At 46.6% G+C, this 21554-nt stretch overlaps 1 long non-coding RNA gene across 3 annotated transcripts in view; it reads left to right on the forward strand.

Annotated features, from left to right (window-relative positions):
• Nucleotides 1–21201, forward strand: part of LOC129624737 (uncharacterized) — a 32932-nt gene extending 11731 nt beyond the window's left edge. For 2 of the 3 annotated variants that reach the window (XR_008701126.1, XR_008701131.1), the window contains 2 exons: nucleotides 5074–5196; nucleotides 20887–21201. This is a non-coding gene — a long non-coding RNA (uncharacterized LOC129624737). Of the gene's footprint in view, nucleotides 1–5073; nucleotides 5197–15941; nucleotides 16021–20886 lie in introns of all 3 variants that reach the window. The other variant, XR_008701136.1, reaches the window with a different exon arrangement.
• The last annotated feature ends 353 nt before the right edge of the window (nucleotides 21202–21554 follow it).

Raw genomic sequence — 21554 nt, forward strand, 5'->3', positions numbered from 1 at the left:
CTCCTACTAAGCACATGATAGGTGCTTGCTATTATTATCATCATTGCAAAACCTTTAAGGAAAGCTATTAAACTGTGGAAGAGTCTTTGCCTAGAAAGATGCCCACATATTGGGTTGGCCAAAAAATTTGAGTTTTTCTATGATGTTATGGGAATGGGAAAGACTAGAGATCTCTTCAAGAAAATTAGAGATACCAAGGGAACATTTCATGCAAAGATGGGCTTGATAAAGGACAGAAATGGTATGGACCTAACAGAAGCAGAAGATATTAAGAAGAGATAGCAAGAATACACAGAAGAACTGTACAAAAAAGAGCTTCACAATCAAGATAATCACAATGGTATGATCACTGACCTAGAGCCAGACATCCTGGAATGTGAAGTCAAGTGGGCCTTAGAAAGCATCTCTACGAACAAAGCTAGTGGAGGTGATGGAATTCAAGTTGAGCTATTTCAAATCCTGAAAGATGATGCTGTGAAAGTGCTGCACTCAATATGTCAGCAAATTTGGAAAACTCAGCAGTGGCCACAGGACTGGAAAAGGTCAGTGTTCATTCCAATCCCAAAGAAAGACAATGCCAAAGAATGCTCAAACTACCGCACAATTGCAGTCATCTCACACGCTAGTAAAGTAATGCTCAAAATTCTTCAAGCCAGGCTTCAGCAATATGTGAAACGTGACCTTCCAGATGTTTAAGCTGGTTTTAGAAAAGGCAGAGGAACCAGAGATCAAATTGCCAACATCCTCTGGATCATCAAAAAAAGAAGAGAGTTCCAGAAAAACATCTATTTCTGCTTTATTGACTATGCCAAAGCCTTTGACTGTGTGGATCACAAGAAACTGTGGAAAATTCTGAAAGAGATGGGAATACCAGACCACCTGACCTTCCTCTTGAGAAACCTATATGCAGGTCAGGAAGCAACAGTTAGAATTGGACATGGAACAACAGACTGCTTCCAAATAGGAAAAGGAGTACATCAAGGCTGTATATTGTCACCCTGCTTATTTAACTTCTATGCAGAGTACATCATGAGAAACACTGGGCTGGAAGAAGCACAAGCTGGAATCAAGATTGCCGGGAGAAATATCAATAACCTCAGATATGCAGATGACACCACCCTTATGGCAGAAAGTGAAGAGGAACTAAAAAGCCTCTTGATGAAAGTGAAAGTGGAGAGTGAACAAGTTGGCTTAAAGCTCAACATTCAGAAAACGAAGATCATGGCATCCGGTCCCATCACTTCATGGGAAATAGATGGGGAAACAGTGGAAACAGTGTCAGACTTTATTCTTTTGGGCTCCAAAATCACTGCAGATGGTGATTGCAGCCATGAAATTAAAAGACGTTTACTCCTTGGAAGGAAAGTTATGACCAACCTAGATAGTATATTCAAAAGCAGAGACATTACTTTGCCAGCAAAGGTCTGTCCAGTCAAGGCTATTGTTTTTCCAGTGGTCATGTGTGGATGTGAGAGTTGGACTGTGAAGAAAGCTGAGCGCCGAAGAACTGATGCTTTTGAGCTGTGGTGTTGGAGAAGACTCTTGAGAGTCCTTGGACTGCAAGGAGATTCAACCAGTCCATCCTAAAGGAGATCAGTCCTGGGTGTTCATTGGAAGGACTGATGCTGAAGCTGGAACTCCAATACTTTGGCCACCTCATGCGAAGAGTTGACTCATTTGAAAAGACCATGATGCTGGGAGGGATTGGGGGCAGGAGGAGGAGGGGACGACAGAGGATGAGATGGCTGGATGGCATCACTGACTCAATGGACATGAGTTTGGGTAAACTCCAGGAGTTGGTGATGGACAGGGAGGCCTGGTTTGCTGTGATTCATGGGGTCGCAAAGAGTTGGACACGACTGAGCGACTGAACTGAACTGATGATGTTATAGAAAAACCCAAATGAAATTTTTGGTCAACCCAGTACATAGTAGAAAATGAAAATGATCAAACCTATATGTATTGGCACCACATGACCACTGCAGTATATTTACTGAACAAGAAAACAGGTTTCACATGTTGTGTGTGCTGTGCTAAGTCACTTCAGTCCTGTCCAGCTCTGTGTGACCCTAGGGACTTTTGGCACCAGACTCTTCTGTCCGTGGGATTCTCCAGGCAAGAATACCGGAATGGGTTGCTATTTCCTTCTCCAGGGAATCTCCCTGACCCAGGGATTAAACCTCTCTTACATCTCCTGCATTGGCAGACGGGTTCTTTACACTAGCGCCACCTGGGAAGCCCCAAATGTCATATATTTCAAGCATTTTGATCAGGGGTCAAGGAATTAATTTGTCACTTTGCAATGTCATCTACCCAGGTTCAAAACTGACAGGAAAAGTTTATGAGGTACTGTTTGTCCTTTCTCTATGCAGTGGGTTCTTTTTAAAAACTATTTCTTTCGCTGCCCCAGCTCGTAGTTGGGTCACACGGGATCTTTAGTTTCAGGATACAAACTCTTCATTCTATGAGAGAACAAACTCCTGTTGTTTAAGTCGCCCCAGTTTGTGGTCATTTGTCACCGCAGCCATAGGAAACAAATAACGTCTATTTTTCTATATTTTAGCTTAAATGTTGTCAAATGTAAAGACAACTTGAAAGACTTGTCCAGTGAATACACACCCACCACCTAGAGTCTACAAGGGACGTCTGGCTCCATTTGTCATGATCTGTCTTTCTATCCATCTATCCACCCACCTTTTTTCTTTTCCACTTCAGTTTATTACAGAACATTGAATATAGTTCCCTGCGCTATGCAGTAGGTATACATATTGTTGCTTATCTGTTTTATACACAGTAGTTTGTATCTGTTAATTCCAAACTCCTAATTTATCTACCCCCCACCCCCTTTCCACTTTGGTAACTACAAATTTGTTTTCTATGTCTGGGAGTCTGTTTCTGTTTTTATAAATAATCTCACTTGTGTCATGATTTAGATTCCATATATCAGTGATACCATATGCTACTTGTCTTTCTGACTTCAACCACCTCTTTGAATTTTTTTTTCTAATTAATAATTTATTTTTTAGAGGGATTTTAGGTTCACGGCAACATTGTGGGGAAGGAACAGAGGTTTCTCATATACTTCCTGCCCGCGTCCCCAGCATGCATAGCCTGCTCTACTTTCAGCATCCCCACCAGCATGGTGCAATTGCTACAATTGATGAACCGCCTCTTGGTGCTGTTCATTCTGTGGGTTTGGACAAATGTATAATAACGTGAATCCACCATTACAATCTCATGCAGAATCGTTTCCTTGCCCTAAAAATTCCCCGAGCTCCACCTACTCGTTCCTCCCTGCCCCTCATCTTTTTACTGTCTCCATAGTTTTGCTTCTTCCAGAAAGTCATAGAGCTGGAATTATACTGTATGTAGCCATCACATATTGCCTTATGTTACTTAGTAATATGCATTTACGTTTTCTCCATGTCTCTTCATGGCTTGCTAGCTCATTTCTTTCTAGCATTGAATAATATTCCATGTTGTGGATGCACCATAATTTACTTACCCATCCATCTACCTCACTTTTTAATGCATTTCAAGGTAAGACCCTGCTTCTTCCCCATTGATTTTAGCACAGCACCCAAAGCGATCTTGTAACAAATCAAGTACCTGTCCTGTTCAAAATCTTCCTGGGGTCCTCGTCTCACTTGAGTGAAACCTGCACAACTCCCTGTGCTCCCAGGGTCCCCTTATCCCTTTTGCCTGTTCCCCACCATCCTCTCACGCTACATCAGCCCACATGGTCACCATTAGCCACATATGCTTCCTCAGCCCTTGAAAGTGACTGATACAACCTAAGTGTGCATCAACAGATGAATGGATAAAGAAGATATGGTATACACATACGTTGTTGTTCGGTTGCCAAGTCGTGTCTTACTCTTTGTGACCCCATGGACTGTAGCCTGCCAGGCTCCTCTGTTCGTGGGATTTCCCAGGCAGCAATACTGGAGTGGGTTGCCATTTCCTCCTCCAGGGGCTCTTCCTGACCCAGGAATCAAACCCGTGTCTCCTTCATTGGCAGGAGGATTGTTTCACTGAGCCATATACACCATGGAATACTACTCAGCCATAAAAAGAATGAAATCTTGCTATTTGCAACACGGGTGGACTTGAAGGGTATTAGGCTAAGTGAAATATGTCAGAGAAAGACAAATACTGTATGAGATCACTTACATGTGGAATCTAAAAAATTAAACAAACTAGTGAATATAACTAAAAAAAAGATTCACAGATATAGAGAACAAACTACAAGTTATCAGTGGGAAAAGGGAAGGGGAGGGGCAATACAGGGGTAAAGGATTAAGAGGTACAAACTATTACGCATGAAGTAATTCACAAGGATATATTGTACAACAAATGGAATATAGCCAACATTTTATAATAACTATAAAGTAGTGTAATCTTTACAAATTGAGAATCACCATACTGTGCTGTACTGTGCTTAATCGCTCAGTCGTGTCCAACTCTTTGTGACTATAGTCCCTGAGATTCTCCAGATAAGAATCCTGGAGTGGGTAGCCTTCTCCAGGGGATCTTCCCGACCCAGGAATTAAACCAGGATCTCCTGCATTGCAGGTGGATTCTTTACCAGCTGAGCCACCAGGGAAGCCCTTCACTATACTGTACACCTTTAAATTATATAATAGTGTACATCAATTGTATTAAAAAAAAAAAAAAAGTCCCTGGGAATTCCCTGGAGGTCCATGGTTAGGATTCGGCACTTTGACTGCCAGGGCTTGGGTTCACTTTTTGGTCGGGGAAGCAAGAATGCCAGTGAGAAGCAGCAAAAGCAAACGAACAAACAAAACCATTCCAAATTGAGGTATGCTATAACTGAAAACGTACAGGATCTCAAAGTACTTAGTACTGGGGAAAGGATGTAAAATATCTCATGATTTTTAATATTGATTATATGTTGAAATAATATTTTGACTGTATTGGGTTAAAATAAGATATATGATGACAATTCATTTCATCTAGTTCTTGTTGACTTTTTAAAGAATGTGGCTACTGGAAAATTTTAAATTACATATGTGTCCTCCTCATTTGTGGCTTCATCATATGCTATTCCAGCAAGCTCCTGGAGTTGATGATGGACGGGGAAGCCTGGCATGCTGCAGTCCGTGGGGTCGCAAAGAGTTGGACACGACTGAGCGACTGAACTGATGATTCCTGTTGTGGACTCCAGGAGAGGAGGTGATGCTGGTTTTGATCTTTAGATTTTACACTCAGTAAATACTTGTTGAATGAATGAATGCATGCATGCGCGAAGGAAAGAACAGGAGCCTGAATGACTTAAAAGAGGTGGGTCTACGTCAAGATTGATTGGCGGCTCCCATAAGGAAGACCTTACCTTTCACCTTTCATGGGGCCACTCGGGCTCTCTGTGCCTCTAGTGAGTGGAGCGGGGATTAGGCGTAGGGGCGCAGGCAGGCTCATCGCAGTGCAGCCCGCAAGGGTGGCTGCCTGGGTAACCCTCTCCAGTAACTGGACGAGATCAAGTCACCGTGGCTGGGATTTCTGGGGCTAGAGAAGGAGGGGCATCTGAGGAGGGGGACCTGAGTCAGACGTGGGGCTGGGCGGAGCAGGCTCCACCCCAGCCCAGGTCCCTTCCCTGGAGCTGGGCTGGCGGGAAGGGGTTGGGCTGCCAGGCAGGCGGGAAGGAGCCGGGGTGTCTGCTATCGACCGCCTGGGCCTCTGCAGAGAAGCTTTTAGACCTGCTAGCGCATCCCACCCGGGGAGGGGGGCGGGGTGGGGGAAGGGAGGCCTGGACTTCCCCAGCTCCTCAAGGGCCCCAGATCCTGCCCACCAGCAAGGCTTGCAGGCCTTGCCTTGGAACTGAGTAGGAAATCCCATTTGCTTCTCACCCCATTGTTATCACGCCAGGGTTGCAACTATTCCTCACCCACCCCTCCCTCCCCTCCTACCCCCTGCCCTTTATTGAGAGATTATGTACATCCTGTGAGGTCGGATGACTGCTGCATCTCACGTGCCTCTGGCCCCTGGGCCCCCACCGCATCGAAGCATGGAACATTCTCATCCAGATGGTCCCAGAATTTTCACATCCCCCTCATCCCCAATCCTAATCACTATTCTGGTTTCTGTCAACATGAGTTAACCTAGCCTTTTGGAGAATTTCATACAAATGGAACCACACGAGGAGGCCTCTTTTGTCTGGTTGCTTCTCCTCAGTATCTAACATCCTGAGATCTTTATCCACATCCCTTACAAGTTATAAGTAGTTTGTTCCTTTTTATTGCAGCAGAGTATTCCGTGGTGGGCTTCCCAGTTGGCTTGGTGGTAAAGAATCCACTTGCAATGCAGGAGACATGGGTTCCATTCTTGGGTTGGGAAGATCCCCTGGAGGGGGAAATGGCAACACACTCCAGTATTCTTCCCTGGGAAATCCCATGGACAGAGGAATCTGGCGGGCTATAGTCCATGGGATCCCAAAAGAATCATTCACAACTTAACAACTAAACAACAATGACATTCCATGCTATGAATGGACCTCATTTTGGTTTTGTTTTTCTTACTTTTTACTTTGTATTTATCTATTTGGCTGCACCAGCTCTTAGTTGCAACATGCAGTATCTTTTTAGCTGTGGCATGCAAGCTCTCAGTTGTGGCATGTGGGATCTAGTTCCCCAATCAGGGAACCCACACACCCTGTACTGGGATCTCAGAGTCTTGGCCCCTGGACCACCAGGAAAGTCCCTGGACCTCAATTTGTTTATCCATTCTCTTGTCCTTGACATTTGGGTTGTTTCCAGTTTTTTGGCAATAACAAAAAAAGCTGCTGTGAACATTTGCCAACAGATCTTTGCACCAACGTATGTCTTCACTTCTGTTGGATAAATACCTAAGAATTGAATTTCTGGGCTGTATGGTAACTGTGTAACTTTATAAACAAACCAAAACAAACCTGGCATCTGCTCTGACAGGCTGGCTGAGGATGAGCGTTCCAGTTCCTCCCCGTCTTATCAACACTCGGTATCATCAGCCTCTAATATTGGCCAGCGTGTTGATGGCTTGTAGCCTGGACCATTGCAGTCACCTCTGTCTCAAACCTCTGCTTCTCCTCTCACTCTCCCACAGTTTTATTTCCATTTTTATTATAGAAAAATTTCACACATGTGCTAAAGTAGAGAGAAGAGTATGAAGGGCCCATATGGTCCTGTCCCTGACTTTTATGATAATCCACATTTTGCCCATCTTGTTTCATCTCTCACCCCCCACCCCAATGTGTTTTTAAGGGAGTCTTTTAAAATCTCTTTTTTAAAACTGAAGTGTAGCTGATTTACAATGTTGTGTTAATTACCGCTGTATAGCTAAGTGATTCAGTTTATACATATATGTATACATTCTTTTTCATTTTCTTTTCCAGTATGGTTTACCACTGGATATTGAATATAGTTCCCTGTGCTACACAGTTAAGACCTTGTTGTTTATCCAGTTTCTGTATACCAATTTGCATCTGCTAATTAAGGGAGTACTTTAAAGCAAACCCCAGGTACCATATTACTTCCACAAGTATCATAGGAATCACCTCAAACTATGAATTAGATGACCTATGCCTTGCCTTGGAATTGGCTGGTGGTTTCTCAATGCTTTCAGAAAAAAATTTCCGATTTCTTCCCATGGCCCTCAGGATGGCTTCTGGCCTCTCTGCCTTCATGCTGGGTCCTTTTCCCTTACTTAGTCCCTGCTCCAGGCACATTGTCCTTTTCCCCCCAACCACAGTCCAAGGTTGTTCCTGCCTCAGGACTTTTGCACATGCTGTTCCTTCTGCCTTGTATATTATTCCCAGATATCCACATGATTCCTATAGTAGGCAGTGTCAACGAGATGGTCTTCCATGGTCCCTGCCCTTCTATAATTTTTTTCATCTTTCGTGTCGACTGAACTGCTCACTTCTAATCAGTAGAAGATGGCCAAAGTGACGGAGTGTTACATCCATGATTAGGTTTTAAGGCTGTGACTTCTGTCCTGCTGACTCCCCCTCTTGCTAGCACTCTTGTCTCTCTCTGATGAAACCAATAACCAGGATGTGTGCCATCCTAGGGAGAGATCTGCTGGATGGAGAGTAGCCTTCAACCAATCACTGGTGGGGAATTGAACTCTGCCAAGGCAATGGCACCCCACTCCATTACTCTTGCCTGGAAAATCCCATAGACGGAGGAGCCTGGTAGGCTGCAGTCCATGGGGTCACTAAGAGTCAGACACTACTGAGCGCCTTCACTTTCACTTTTCACTTGCATGCATTGGAGGAGGAAATGGCAACCCACTCCAGTGTTCTTGCCTGGAGAATCCCAGGGATGGTGGGGCCTGGTGGGCTGCTGTCTATGGGGTTGCACAGAGTCGGACACGACTGAAGCGACTTAGCAGGAGCAGCAGCAGCAGCAACAGTCTTGTGTGTGCTTCTCCCCATTTGAACCTTGAGATGACTATATAACATCAGTGGCTGCCTTGACTGCAGCCTCAATGAGCCAGAGGACCATCTAAGTGGTACCCAGATTCCCGACTCCCAAATCAGTCATCCATGTTGTTGTTTTTTATTATTTTTAAATGGTTGAATGCAGTATTTTTTTTTTTTTTTGGTTGCACTGAGTCTTTGTTGCTACATACAGGCTTTCTCTAGCTGCAGTGGTCGGAGGCTACTAAGTTGCCGTGCACAGACTTATCATTGTGGTGGCTTCTCTTGTTGCAGGGCACGGGCTCAGAAGTTGTGGCACTCAGCTTAGTTGTCTGGTGGAATGGAATCTTCCTGACCCAGGGATTGAAACCACATCCCCTGCATTGGCAGGCAGATTCATAACCCCTGGACCACCATGGAAGTCCTATGTTGTCCAGAGCCGTTAGATTTTGGAGTGATTTGTTCGGTTCAGTTCAGTTCAGTCACTCAGTTGTGTCTGACACTTTGCTACCCCATGAACCGCAGCACGCCAGGCCTCCCTGTCCATTACCAACTCCCAGAGTCCACCCAAACCCATGTCCATTGTGTGGGTAATGCCATCCAGCCATCTCATCCTCTGTCATCCCCTCCTCCTCCTGCCTTCAATCTTTCCCACCAGCAGGGTCTTTTCAAATGAGTCAGCTCTCCGCTTCAGGTGGTCAAAGTATTGGAGTTTCAGCTTCAACGTCAGTCCCTCCAATGAACACCCAGGACTGATCTCCTTTAGGACGGGCTGGTTGGATTTCCTTGCAGTGCAAGGGACTCTCAAGAGTCTTCTCCAACACCACAGTTCAAAAGCATCAATTCTTCGGCACTCAGCTTTCTTTATAGTCCAACTCTCACATCCATACATGACCACTGGAAAAACCATAGCCTTGACTAGACGGACCTTTGTTGTAATGACCTATGTTGTAATGACCAAGTAATGTCTCTACTTTTTAATATGTTGTCTAGGTTGGTCATAACTTTTCTTCCAAGGAGTAAGCGTCTTTTAGTTTCATGGCTGCAATCACCATCTGCAGTGATTTTGGAGCCCAGAAAAATAAAGTCAGCCACTGTTTCCACATCTATTTCCCATGAAGTGATGGGACCAGATGCCATGATCTTAGTTTTCTGAATCTTGAGTTTTAAGCCAACTTTTTCACTCTCCTCTTTCACTTTCATCAAGAGTCTTTTTAGTTCCTCTTCACTTTCTGCCATAAGGGTGGTGTCATCTGCATATCTGAGGTTATTGATATTTCTCCCGGCAATCTTGATTCTAGCTTGTGCTTCATCCTGCACAGCATTTCTCATGATGTACCCTGCATAGAAGTTAAATAAGCAGGGTGACAATATACAGCCTTGACGTACTCCTTTTCCTATTTGGAACCAGTCTGTTGTTCCATGTCCAGTTCTAACTGTTGCTTTCTGACCTGTATACAGGTTTCTCAAGAGGCAGGTCAGGTGGTCTGGTATTCCCATCTCTTTCAGAATTGTCCACAGTTTATTGTGATCCATGCAGTCAAAGGCTTTGGCATAGTCAGTAAAGCAGAAATAGATGTTTTTCTGGAACTCTCTTCCTTTTTCAATGATCCAGCGGATGTTGGCAATTTGATCTCTGGTTCCTCTGCCTTTTCTAAAACCAGCTTGAACATCAGGAAGTTCACAGTTTACATATTGCTGAAACCTGGCTTGGAGAATTTTGAGCATTACTTTACTAGCGTGTGAGATGAGGGCAATTGTGCGGTAGTTTGAGCATTCTTTGGCATTACCTTTCTTTGGGATTGGAATGAAAACTGACCTTTTCCAGTCCTGTGGCCACTGCTGAGTTTTCCAAATTTGCTGGCATATTGAGTGCAGCACTTTCACAGCATCATCTTTCAGGATTTGAAATAGCTCAACTGGAATTCCATCACCTCCACTATTTGTTATATAGCACTATATAACTTAAATGGCTCTCTCACCTCCTTCAACTCTTTGCTCAAAAGTCAACTTCTCCATGAGATCTTCCCTGGCCACCTGATTAAAATAGTAACCCATTCCTGGCACTCCTCATTCTTCTCTGCTTTACTTTCCTTCCAGAATTTGTCACCTTCTATATTTTAAAAAATATTTATTTATTTATCTGGCTGTACTGAGTCTTAGTTGTGGCACTCAGGATCTTTGATCTTGGTTGCAGCATGCGAGATCTTTTGTTTCCACATATGAATTCTTAGTTGCAGCATGTGGGATCCAGTTCCCTGACCAGGAAATGAACCTGGGCTCCCTGAATTGGAAGCGTGGAGTCTTAGCCACTGGACCACCAGGGAAGTCCCATCACCTTGTATTTTATTGAACTAATTCATTGCCTCCCTCTCTGTTGGAACATGGGCTCTGGGAGGACAGGGACCTCTATTTGTTTTGTTCATTGCTGCATCTCCAGTCCTAGAATACTGCTGGGCACATAGTAGGTTTTGCTGGATCTAAAGACATACTTACTACTGACCCACCAAACCCACTTCTGGGTGTATACCCAAAAGAATAGAAAGCAGTGTCCCAAAGAGATATTTGTGTACCCATGTTCCTAGCAGCATTATTCATAGTAAAAGTGTTAACCCATCAGTCATATCCGACTCTTTGTGACCCCATGGACTGTAGCCCACCAGGCTTCTCTGTCTATGGAATTTTTCAGGCAAGAATACTGGAGTGGGCAGCCATTCCTTTCTCCAGGGGATGAGGGGATCTTCCTGACCCAGGGATCTAACCTGGGTCTCCTATGTTGCAGGCAGATTCTTTACCATCTGAGCCACTAGGGAGACCATAGTAGCTAAACCATGAAAGCAACCCAAGTGTCCATCAACTGATGAATGGATAAATATACCAAATGTGATGTATTCATACAATGAGATTTTATTTGGCCTTAAAAAGGAAGCTTTGCAATATGCTACAACATGGATGAAACTTGAGGACATTATGCTCAGGGATAATCCAGCCACACAAATATTGTATGATTCCACTTAGGTGAGGATCTTTGATTAATCAACATCAGAAAGACAGATGGTAGAATGCTGGTTGCCAAGGTCTGGGAAAGAGGGAGTGGGGATTTATTATTTAATGTGTATACAATTTCAGATTTACAAGATAAAAAGACTTATGGGGATGGATGGTGGTGATGGTTGTACCAGGGTGTGAATGTACTTCACACCACTGAACTGTATGCTTAAAAACAGTTAAGATTAAAAATGGTAAGTGTAGGACTTCCCTGGTGGTTCAGTGATTAAGACTCCATGCTTCTAATGTAGGGGGTGTGGGAGGATTCCCTGGTTGGGGAACTAAGATCCCACATGCTTTGCAACACGGACAAAAAACCTGGTACATGCTATGTTATATGTATCTTAACACACATACACACAGGCTTCCCAGGTGGTGCAGGGTAAACAACCTGCCTGCCAATACAGGAGATGCAGGAGACCCAGGTTCAATCCCTGGGTCAGGAGGATCTGCTGGAGAAGGAAATGACAACCCACTCCAGTATTCTTGCCTGGAAAATTCCATGGACAGAGGAGCCTGGTGGGCTAGCGTCCATAGGGTTGCGAAGTGTTGGACACGACTGAGTGTGCACACACACACAGAGATACACTTATACATTCCGTCCCCCTGGGGGTGAGGCTTGGTTTCCAGCTTCGGGTTTTATAGTCAGGTGTCACAGGTTGGGGTCCTGGGTCTCCCCTCCTCCCTCTGTTGAGCTGAGCAGCGTGTGTGTCTTTCCTGCCTCCCATCAGCTCTGCATGCCTTTTATGTCTTCCCAGCTTCTCTGGAATGTTTTAGGGATGAGAAATCCCCTTCCTGCCCAAATATAGAACCAGAAAACATCCATCTATGTCTACTGAATGTGAACTTGGAAAGCTGGAGACCTTGGCTTGGGCCCCATGTTTTGTCTGCTCTGCAGCTGCCTCTGACCAGCCTTGATGAGCAGAGGGGTCTGAGAACCCGTGTGTGTGTGCATGTGTGGGGTCATCAGCTCTGGGGACACTCTCCTGCATGGATCACACTTTGGAGAGGGCTTTGACAGCCTACCCTCATGCCCCATCTGTGGATGCATCAGCCACTGCAGGGCCCAGCAAGCCCCACTCAGTCTTCCTGCTCTTTATCAACAGCCCAGATTCACAGAGTGGCTGCGAGCCCAGCACCAAAATCTCTGGGAGCTCACAGTCTGGCTCCATGCTAGATGTTCCTCCATTTATCTTCTTATGGACTGGATTATGTTCCCCCCAAATTAATATGTTAGAGCCCTATCCCCGCCCTGTGACTGTCTGAGGAGACAGAGCCTTTAAGGAGGTAATTGAGGTTAAATGAAGGCTTCCCCAGCCTGTCCATGCTGGAAGTGCGGGTTTCATCCCTGGGTCGGGAAGAAGCCCTGGTAAAGGAAATGGTTATCCACTCCACCTGGGAAATCCCATGGATAGAGGAGCCTGGCGGGCTACAGTTCATGGGATTGCAAAGAGTTGGACATGACTTGGCAACTAAACAACAGCAGCAGCATAATTTTAAAGAGGGAGTTCCCTGGTGATCTAAGGATTTGGTGCTTTCACTGCCAAGGCCCTGGGTTCAATCCCTGATCAGGAAACAGATCCCACAAGCTGTGCAGTGTGGCCAAAAAAAAAAAAAAAAAGGTTAAATAAGGTCATAGTTGTTGTTTAGTCATTCAGTCTTGTTCGACTCTTTGGGACACCATGGACTATATAGCCCACCAGGCACCTCCTCCTCCTCTGTCCATGGAATTTTCCAGGCAAGATTACTGGAGGTCATAAGGGTGAAGCCTGATGATCTGATATGACTGGTGTCCTTATAAGAAGAAGAGGCTGCAGAGACCTTTCTCTCTCAACGCACACACAGAGGAAAGGCCACACGAGGACACAGTGAGAATGCAGCTGTCTGCAAGCCAGGAAGAGAGGCCTCATCAGAAACCAGCCCTGGGACTTCGCTGGTGGTCCAGTGGCTAAGATTCTGCATGCCCAATGCAGGCGGCCTGGGTTCAACCTCTGGTCAGGGAACAAGATCCCCATGCCGCAACTAAAGACTGTGCATGTTGCAAATGAAGATCCATAAGCCACAACTAAGACCTTTGTTGTTGTTCAGTAACTCAGTTTCCAACTCTGTGACCCCATGGACTGTAGCCCACCAGGTTCCCCTGCCCTTCACTATCTCCCAGAGCTTGCTCAAACTCATGTCCACTGAGTTGGTGATGCCATCCTACCATCTCATCCCCTTCTCCTCCTGCCTTCAATCTTTCCCAGCATCAGGGTCTTTTCCAGTGAGTCAGTTCTTCGCATCAGGTGGCCAAAATATTGGAGCTTCAGCTTCAGCATCAGTTCTTCCAATGAATATTCAGAGTTGATTTCCTTTAGGATTGACTGGTTTGATCTCTTCGCAGTCCAAGGGACTCTTAAGAGTCTTCCCTGGCATCACAGTTTGAAAGCATGACACAGCCAAATAAATAAGTTAAAAAATATTGAAAAAAAGAAAGAAAGAAAAAGAAACTAACCATGCTGGCACCTTGATCTTGGACTTTCAGCCTCCAGAACTGAGAAAATAAATGTCTGTCACTGAAGCAATCTGCTCTATGTTATGGCAGCCTGAGCCTAAGACAGGGTAACAACAGCTCCCAGCTCCTGGCAGCCCTGGGTACATCACCACCTCCTGTTGATTTCCCTGGATGTGGCCCACACCTTCACTGAGACCTCCTCCATGGCCCATTTTGGGTGCATCACCTGTCTCCTGCTGCTGGTCTCAACCTTAGACGCCCACTGGGTTCACCTGCGGAGCTTTAACAGTGTTCTTGGGAATCCCCAGGTGGTCCATTGGTTAAGTATCTGCCCTCCAATGCAGGGGCCACAAGTTTGATCCCTGCTTGTGGAACTAAGACCCCACATGCTGAGGGGCAATGAAGCCAGCACAACTGGCACCTACAGAACCCACAAGCCGAGACCAGAGAGAAGCCCGAGTGAGTCCACAAAATATCCCTCCTGCCACAACTGAGACCTGATGCAGCCAAAACTAAAAAAATAATTAAAGCAACATCAGCAAAAAACCCAAAACAAACAGAATGAACAATGTTGACCCCTGACCTCACCCTCGGAGACTCTAAGGCAATTGGGTGGGGCTGGCTTTGGGAAGCTTTCAGACTCTTGCTGCTGCTAAGTCGCTTCAGTCGTGTCCAACTCTGTGTGACCCCATGGACTACAGCCTACCAGCTCCATCTATGGGATTTTCCAGGCAAGAGTTCAGACTCTTAGGTGAATCTAATATGCAGACAGGGTGAAGAATCGCTGACCTAGAACAGAGTTTCTCAACCAGAGGGGATTCTGCCCACGCCTGACACCAGGAGGCATTTGGCAATATCTGGAGACATTTTTGGTTGTCACACTTAGGGTGTACCTGCGTGTGTGTGTGCGTGCTAAGTTGCTTCAGTCATGTCCGACTCTGTGTGACCCTATGGACTGTAGCCTGCCAGTCTACTCTGTTCACGGGATTCTCCAGGCAGGAATACTGAAGTGGGTTGTCATGCCCTGCTTCACGACCCAGGCATCGAACCCGCGTCTTTTACATTTCCTGCACTGGGAAGCGGGTTCTTTACTATGCTGCAGCTTCCCTGGTGGCTCAGACAGTAAAGCGTCTGCTTGCAATGCGGGAGACCTGGGTTTAATCTCTGGGTCAGGAAGATCCCTTGGAGAAGGAAATGGCAACACACTCCAGAACTCTTGCCTGGAAAATCACATGAACAGGGGAGCCTGGCGGGCTGCAGTCCATGGGGTTGCAAAGTGTTGGACACAACTGAGTGACTTCACTTTTTTTCTTTATGAGTGCCCCCTGGGAAGCCCCACTTAGGGGGTGGGTGCTACCAACTTCTAGCGGGTAGAGGTTGGGAATGCTGCTAAACATCAATATTGCCAAAGTCCAGAAACCCTGCTTTAGAAGTCCATGAGCCAAGTATTCTTCCTCTTTTTTTAAAAAGATTTATTTATTTATTTATTGACTGTGGTGGGTCTTCGTTGGCTTCCCTGGTGGCTCAGACGGTAAAGAATCTGCCTGCAAAGCAGGAGATCTAGATTCAATTCCTGGATTGGGAAGATCCCCTGGAGAAGGGAATGGCAACCCACTCCAGTATTCTTGCCTGGAGAATCCCATGGACAGAGGAGCCTGGCGGGCTACAGTCCATGGGGCTGCAAAGAGTCGGACAGAATTGAGGGACTAAGCACGCATGCGTGCACAGGCCTTTGTTGCTGCACGAAGGCTTCCTCTAGTTGCAGCAAGTGGGGGCTATTCTTCATTGTGGTGCACAGGCTTCTCACTGCAGTGATTTCTCTGGTTGCAGCCCACAGGCTCTAGCTGTGCAGGCTTCAGTGGATTCAGCTCAAGGGTTCTAGAGTACTGGTTTAGTGATTGTGGTGGATGGGCTTAGTTGCTCTGTGGCATGTGGGATCTTCCTGGACCAGGGATTGAAGCGATGTCCCCTGGTGCATTGCAGGGAGGATTCTTAACCACTGGACTACCAGGGAAACCACTCAAGTATTCCCTTCATGAAGGTGCATGACACCACGTCGGGGGTAAGTTCTATTATACACCCATTTTGCAGAAGGGAAATCAGGCTCAGAAAGAGGAAGTGACTTGGCCATGCTCAGAGAGCAGAGCTGGTGCTCACACTGGCCTCTAGCAGGCAAAGCAGGAAAACATGCCCATAATGTACTGCAGAGGAGATTAAGCTGGGCAGTAATAAAGCCCAATGGTTGCGTGAACAGATTCAGCAGCCAGTCTAATTACTCTCTGGTTCTGTGCCTCCAGCTCAGTGCTTTACCTCCCAGTGTCTCAGTGATCCCACTCATCAAATACGGATATGGCAGTAATGACATCTGCATGGTTAGCCACCACAGGGGGCTCAGACGGTACTGGACTGCTTAGGGGGCAGGGCTGTCAGGAGGATGGGATGGGGTTTGCTCAGAGTGAAGTTGTTGTTCAGTCATTAAGTCATGTCTAACTCTTTGTGACCCCACGGACTGCAGCACGCCAGGCTCCTCAGTTCTCCACTATCTCCCGGAATCGCTCAAATTCATGTCCACTGAGTTGGTGAAGTGAAGTGAAGTGAAGTCACTTAGTCGTGTCCAACTCTCTGCGACCCTATTGACTGTAGCCCACCAGGCTCCTCCATCCATGGGATTTTCCCAGCAAGAATACTAGAATAGGTTGCCATTCCCTTCTTGGTGATGCTATCTAACTATCACATCCTCTGTCGCCTCCTTCTCCTTTTGCCTTCAATCTTTCCCAGCACCAGGGGCTGTTCCAATGAGTCAGTTCTTTGCATCAGGTGGCCAAAGTATTGGCGTTTCAGTTTCAGCATCAGTCCTTCCAATGAATATTCAGGGTTGATTTCCCTTAGCATTGACTGGTTTGACCTCCTTGCAGCCCAAGGGACTCTCAAGAGTCTTCTCTAGCACCACAATTCGAAAGCACTCAACTTTCGTTATGGTGCAGCTCTCACATCTGTACATGATCACAGGAAAAATACAGCTTTGACTCTGGGGAAGTTATGGTAGGGAGGACTCAGTTACTATTTAGAGAAAAATCATGCCAGGCCAGGGAACAGTGAGTGCAATGGCCCTGGGATGGAAGGAAGGCAGGAAACCTGCTTCACCTTTCTCCTTTTCCTCTCCTTTTCTTGAGCCAAAATTGCAAAAGGACTAATTCCAGGGCAGGAGATGACACCCAGTGGTGTAGCCCGGTTGGATCAAACTGGCTCACAAGAGACATTAGCGTCCGTCTTTTCCTAGCTCGTGGCTCAGGGATATCATATTCACAGCTTGAAATCTGCCAAGTTTGGCCATGGGCAAACACTATAAGGCATGTGCCTTCCCCCCAGCTGGTTTACAAGCACACTGTAGCTTATGCCCACCTAGCGACCCCCTCGTACTTCCTGTCTGAGTCCACTGGGGCTGCTATAACAAAATTCCATAGACTGGTGGCTTATAAACAATAAACACTGATTTCCTACAATTCTGGAGGCTGAAAGTCCAAGATCAAGACCCGGGCAGATTCATGTCTGGTGAGAGCTCTCTGCTGTTTCATAAATGGCATTTTCTTACTGTGTCCTTACATGGTGGAAGGGGTAGCTCTCTGGATCTCTTTGATAAGGGCACTAATCCCATTCATGGGGACTCTGCCCTCATGGCCCCATACCTTCCCAAAGGTCTTACCTCCAAATATGATCAACTTGGGGATTAAGATTTCAATATGTGAAATATTGTTGTTGGTTTTTTTTTTTCAATTTCTGACCACATCCTGTTGGGACCTTAATTCCCCAACCAGGGACTGAACCCACACCCCCTGCATTGAAAGGTGAAGTCTTAACCGCTGGACTGCCAGGGAAATGTCTCAACATGTGAATTTGGGGGGGTAATAAACAGTCAGGTCCATCTAGTCAAAGCTATGGTTTTTCCAGTGGTCATGTATGGATGTGAGAGTTGGACTATAAAGAAAGCTGAGTGCCAAAGAATTGATGCTTTTGAACTGTGGTGTGAGAAGACTCTTGAGAGGCCCCTGGACTACAAGGCGATCAAACTACTCAATCCTAAAAGAAATCAGTCCTGAATATTCATTGGAAGGACTGATGCTGAAGCTGAAGCTCCAATACGTTGGCCATCTGATGCAAAGAACCGACTCATTGGAAAAGACCCTGATGCTGGGAAAGATTGAAGGTGGGAGGAGAAGGAGACGACAGAGGATGAGATGGCTGGATGGCATCACCAACTCGATGGACATGAGTTTGAGCAAGCTCCGGGAGTTGGTGATGGACAGGGAAGCCTGGCATGGTGCAGTCCATGGGTTCACAAAGAGTCAGACATGACTGAGTGACTAAACTTAAGTGAATAGCACCTCCTCCTTCTCCTCAGAGACAGCACTTTCACAGCTTGAAATTGACAGAGGTGGGAAAATCTACACCCTGGAAATTGGCAAACATTATAAATCCCAACTGGTTTACTAGTACACCATTGCTTACATCCTGAGGACAACTGCCCTAGCTAATACCTTCCCACCCACCTTTCAAGACAGGCAAAACCCCTTACTCTCAAGTGGGGCAAGGCAGGAGGCCAGCCTGGTGAAGGGAGCAGATGACACACAAGTATCATGTCAGAGAGTGACAAAAGAAAGGACATGAATTCAACTATGATGGGTAGAGAGAAAGTGAGGGACAGGAGCTGCTGTGTTGTTGTTTTTTTTTCCTGCCCATGTAGCATGCAGGATCGTATCCCCTGACCAGGGATGGAATCTGTGCCTTCTGTGTTAGGAGCCTGGAGTCTTAACCACTGGACCACCAGGGAGGTCCCAGGGGCTGCTGTTTTAAATTAGGCACCCTTCTCTGCCCCCTTTGGGCTTCTCTGGTAGCTCAGCTGGTAAAGAATCTACCTGCAATGCAGGAGACCCTGGTTTGATTCCTGGATTGGGAAGATCCCCTGGAGAAGGGATAGGCTACCCATTCCAGTATTCTTGGGGTTCCCTGGTGGCTCAGATGGTAAAAATCTGCCCACAATGCAGGAGACCTGGGTTCGATCCCTGGGTTGGGAAGATCCCCTGGAGGAGGGCATGGCAACCCACTCCAGTATAATTGCCTGGAGAATCCTCATGGACAGAGGAGCCTGGTGGGCTACAGTCTATGGGGTAGCAAAGAGTTGGACAGGATTGAGTGACTAAGCACTATCTTTGCCCTTTATATAGCTCCCCCACCTCTCAGTCTTGCATCTTCCAGCACCCACCCCTCCTCCATCAGCCACTTGGGTACCACACATGACTTTGAATGCCCTTAATCTTTCCTTTTAGCCCTTCCACCCTCTCCCCATCCTGGGTCCTTCTTAAAGCCCTTACCCAGATGCCCTGAGTCTGTCCTGCTCCCTGGAATATTCATCACACAGAAATTTGTCAGGTCCAAGCCCATTTCTGCCCAAAGAACTCATCTTCACTCGAAATTGGCTTTGCTGCCTGTTCTGGGAAGGCTCTTTGCTCCTATTTGAATGGACGAACATGGCAGTGATGAGAAGGTCACTCTGCCCTTTTGCAAGCTACGTGGTCATTGCCTTACTCCATCACCAACATCATAGCCACTGAAGGGGCTCCTTAAACTGGTGGTAGCCCCCTTTTTCCAACAGCCACTGGGCAGACTCAAGGATGATTTGTGAATGAGAGTAGTTTAGGGAGAGCATCAAGTACACACTCTTATGATCCTGGCTTCCTTGCCTTTCCCAGCCTGTTACCCATCTGCTCATCCCAGCCTCTCCAGGAGGAGGCTTTGCAGAAGAATTCCCAGACACGCAAGGATAAGGCAATACCACCTCTCCACTCTTCCTCCTCTTGACAGTGTGGGCCGCTCAAGACGGCCTAGGGCATCAGAGAATTCTACGTTTAGGGTTTCTTTTTTCTTATACCCTTTGACTTGCAGAATCTTAGTTCCCTGACCACAGATTGAACCCCAGCCCTTGGCAGTGAGAGCATGGAGTCTTAACCACTGGACCACCAGGGAATTCCTGAATTAGGGAATTCTCAGTCTTTCTCAGATCCACTGTTATCAATCTGGGCACCCAAATGATGGCAATTCCTGCTGAGCTTTGACCTGACTGCTCCCATCTTCCCAGCAGCTGGGAATCCTCCAAAATCTTAGAAGCCCAGCTGAGCCCCCTTCTCTGGCTGTGCCCACCCTGAACCCCCAAAATCTCGCAGCTGAAGCCAGAAGCCAGATCTTCTGTTTATAGATCAGTGAGGGGGGAGGGGGCACTGGCAAGTTTTAAAAGCTCATTAAGGCCTGAGTTCTTTTTATAGATGAGGTTTCCTGCGCCTTTCCTTTCCTCCTCCCCCCACTCCGCCCCTCCCGGCCTTCCAAACGCCGTATTTATTTGAGTTAGAAAAATAATGAGGTCCCTGAGGTCGTACACAACACATCAGCTCTCTAATCAAAGTATTGCTGTGGAATTAAAAACATATAGAAATCTCTGTGTGTTGGCTCGCGGGCCGCCAGCCGTGGACGCAGGGCACAGTCACCCAGTGCCAGCCTAGCCCCAGGAGACTGGCTTCAGGGGAGGGGCATAATTAGCTGTTTTCCAGCAAAGTCTCTGGGAGTGGAGAATGGGGTGGAAATGCCCAGGGGGCCAAGGGATGGAGTGTAACCCACTCAGAAGGCATCAGGGCCGAAAGGAAGAAAGATCAAGGTGCTGGATCCACCAGGCTGGAAGTGGTTTGAGTTGGGGCCTCAGGGGACAGGAGTCCCAAAGGTGGGGCGGAGGCCAGATTGGGTGCAAAAGGAAAGGAGATTGTCAGAGAGGGAGATCACCCAGGGGTGCATCTAGCCTGAGAGGCCAAGGGACCCCACTGTTTAAACTCCAGGGTATCAGATTGAATCTGGTTTCTCTCCTGCCCAAATTCCCGTCCAACAGGAACCTCAAAATGCAACCTTATCTGGGGGCTTCCTTGTTGGCTCAGTGGTAAAGTATCCACCTGCCAATGCCGGAGACTCAGGTTTGGTCCCTGATCCAGGAAGATCCCACATGCCGCAGAACAGCAAAGCCGGTACGCCACAGCTACTGAACCTGGGCTCTAGAGCCCAGGAGCCGAAGCTACAGAAGCCCACGCGCCTAGAGCCTGTGCTCTGCAACAAGAAGCTGCCGCCATGAGAAGCCTGCACACAATTAGAGAGTAGTCCCTGCTCACCACAATTAGAGAAAAGCCCACACAGCAACGAAGACCCAGTACAGCCCAAAATAAATAAATAAATTTTTAAAATAAAAAAAAGAAACGAATGTGGTTTTATTTGGAAATAGGGTCTTTTTTTTTGGCTGCCTTTGGTCTTCGTTTCAGCCAGGAGGCTCAGTAGTTGCTGTGCTCAGGCTTAATTGCTCCACCATGTAGGGGAACTTAGTTCCCTGACAAGGGATTGAACCCATGTTCCCTGCAGTGAAAGGCAGATTTCTTTTTTTGTTTTGTTTTTTAAAATGTTTTTATTCATTTATTTGGCTGTGCCAGGACTTAGTTCTGGCATGCAGGATCTTTAGTTGTAGCATGGGAATTGTGCAGCATGTGGGATCTAGTTCCCTGACCAGAGATT

This window comes from Bubalus kerabau, chromosome 1, assembly GCF_029407905.1.
Source record: "Bubalus kerabau isolate K-KA32 ecotype Philippines breed swamp buffalo chromosome 1, PCC_UOA_SB_1v2, whole genome shotgun sequence".
NCBI classification, from domain to species: Eukaryota; Metazoa; Chordata; class Mammalia; order Artiodactyla; family Bovidae; genus Bubalus; species Bubalus kerabau.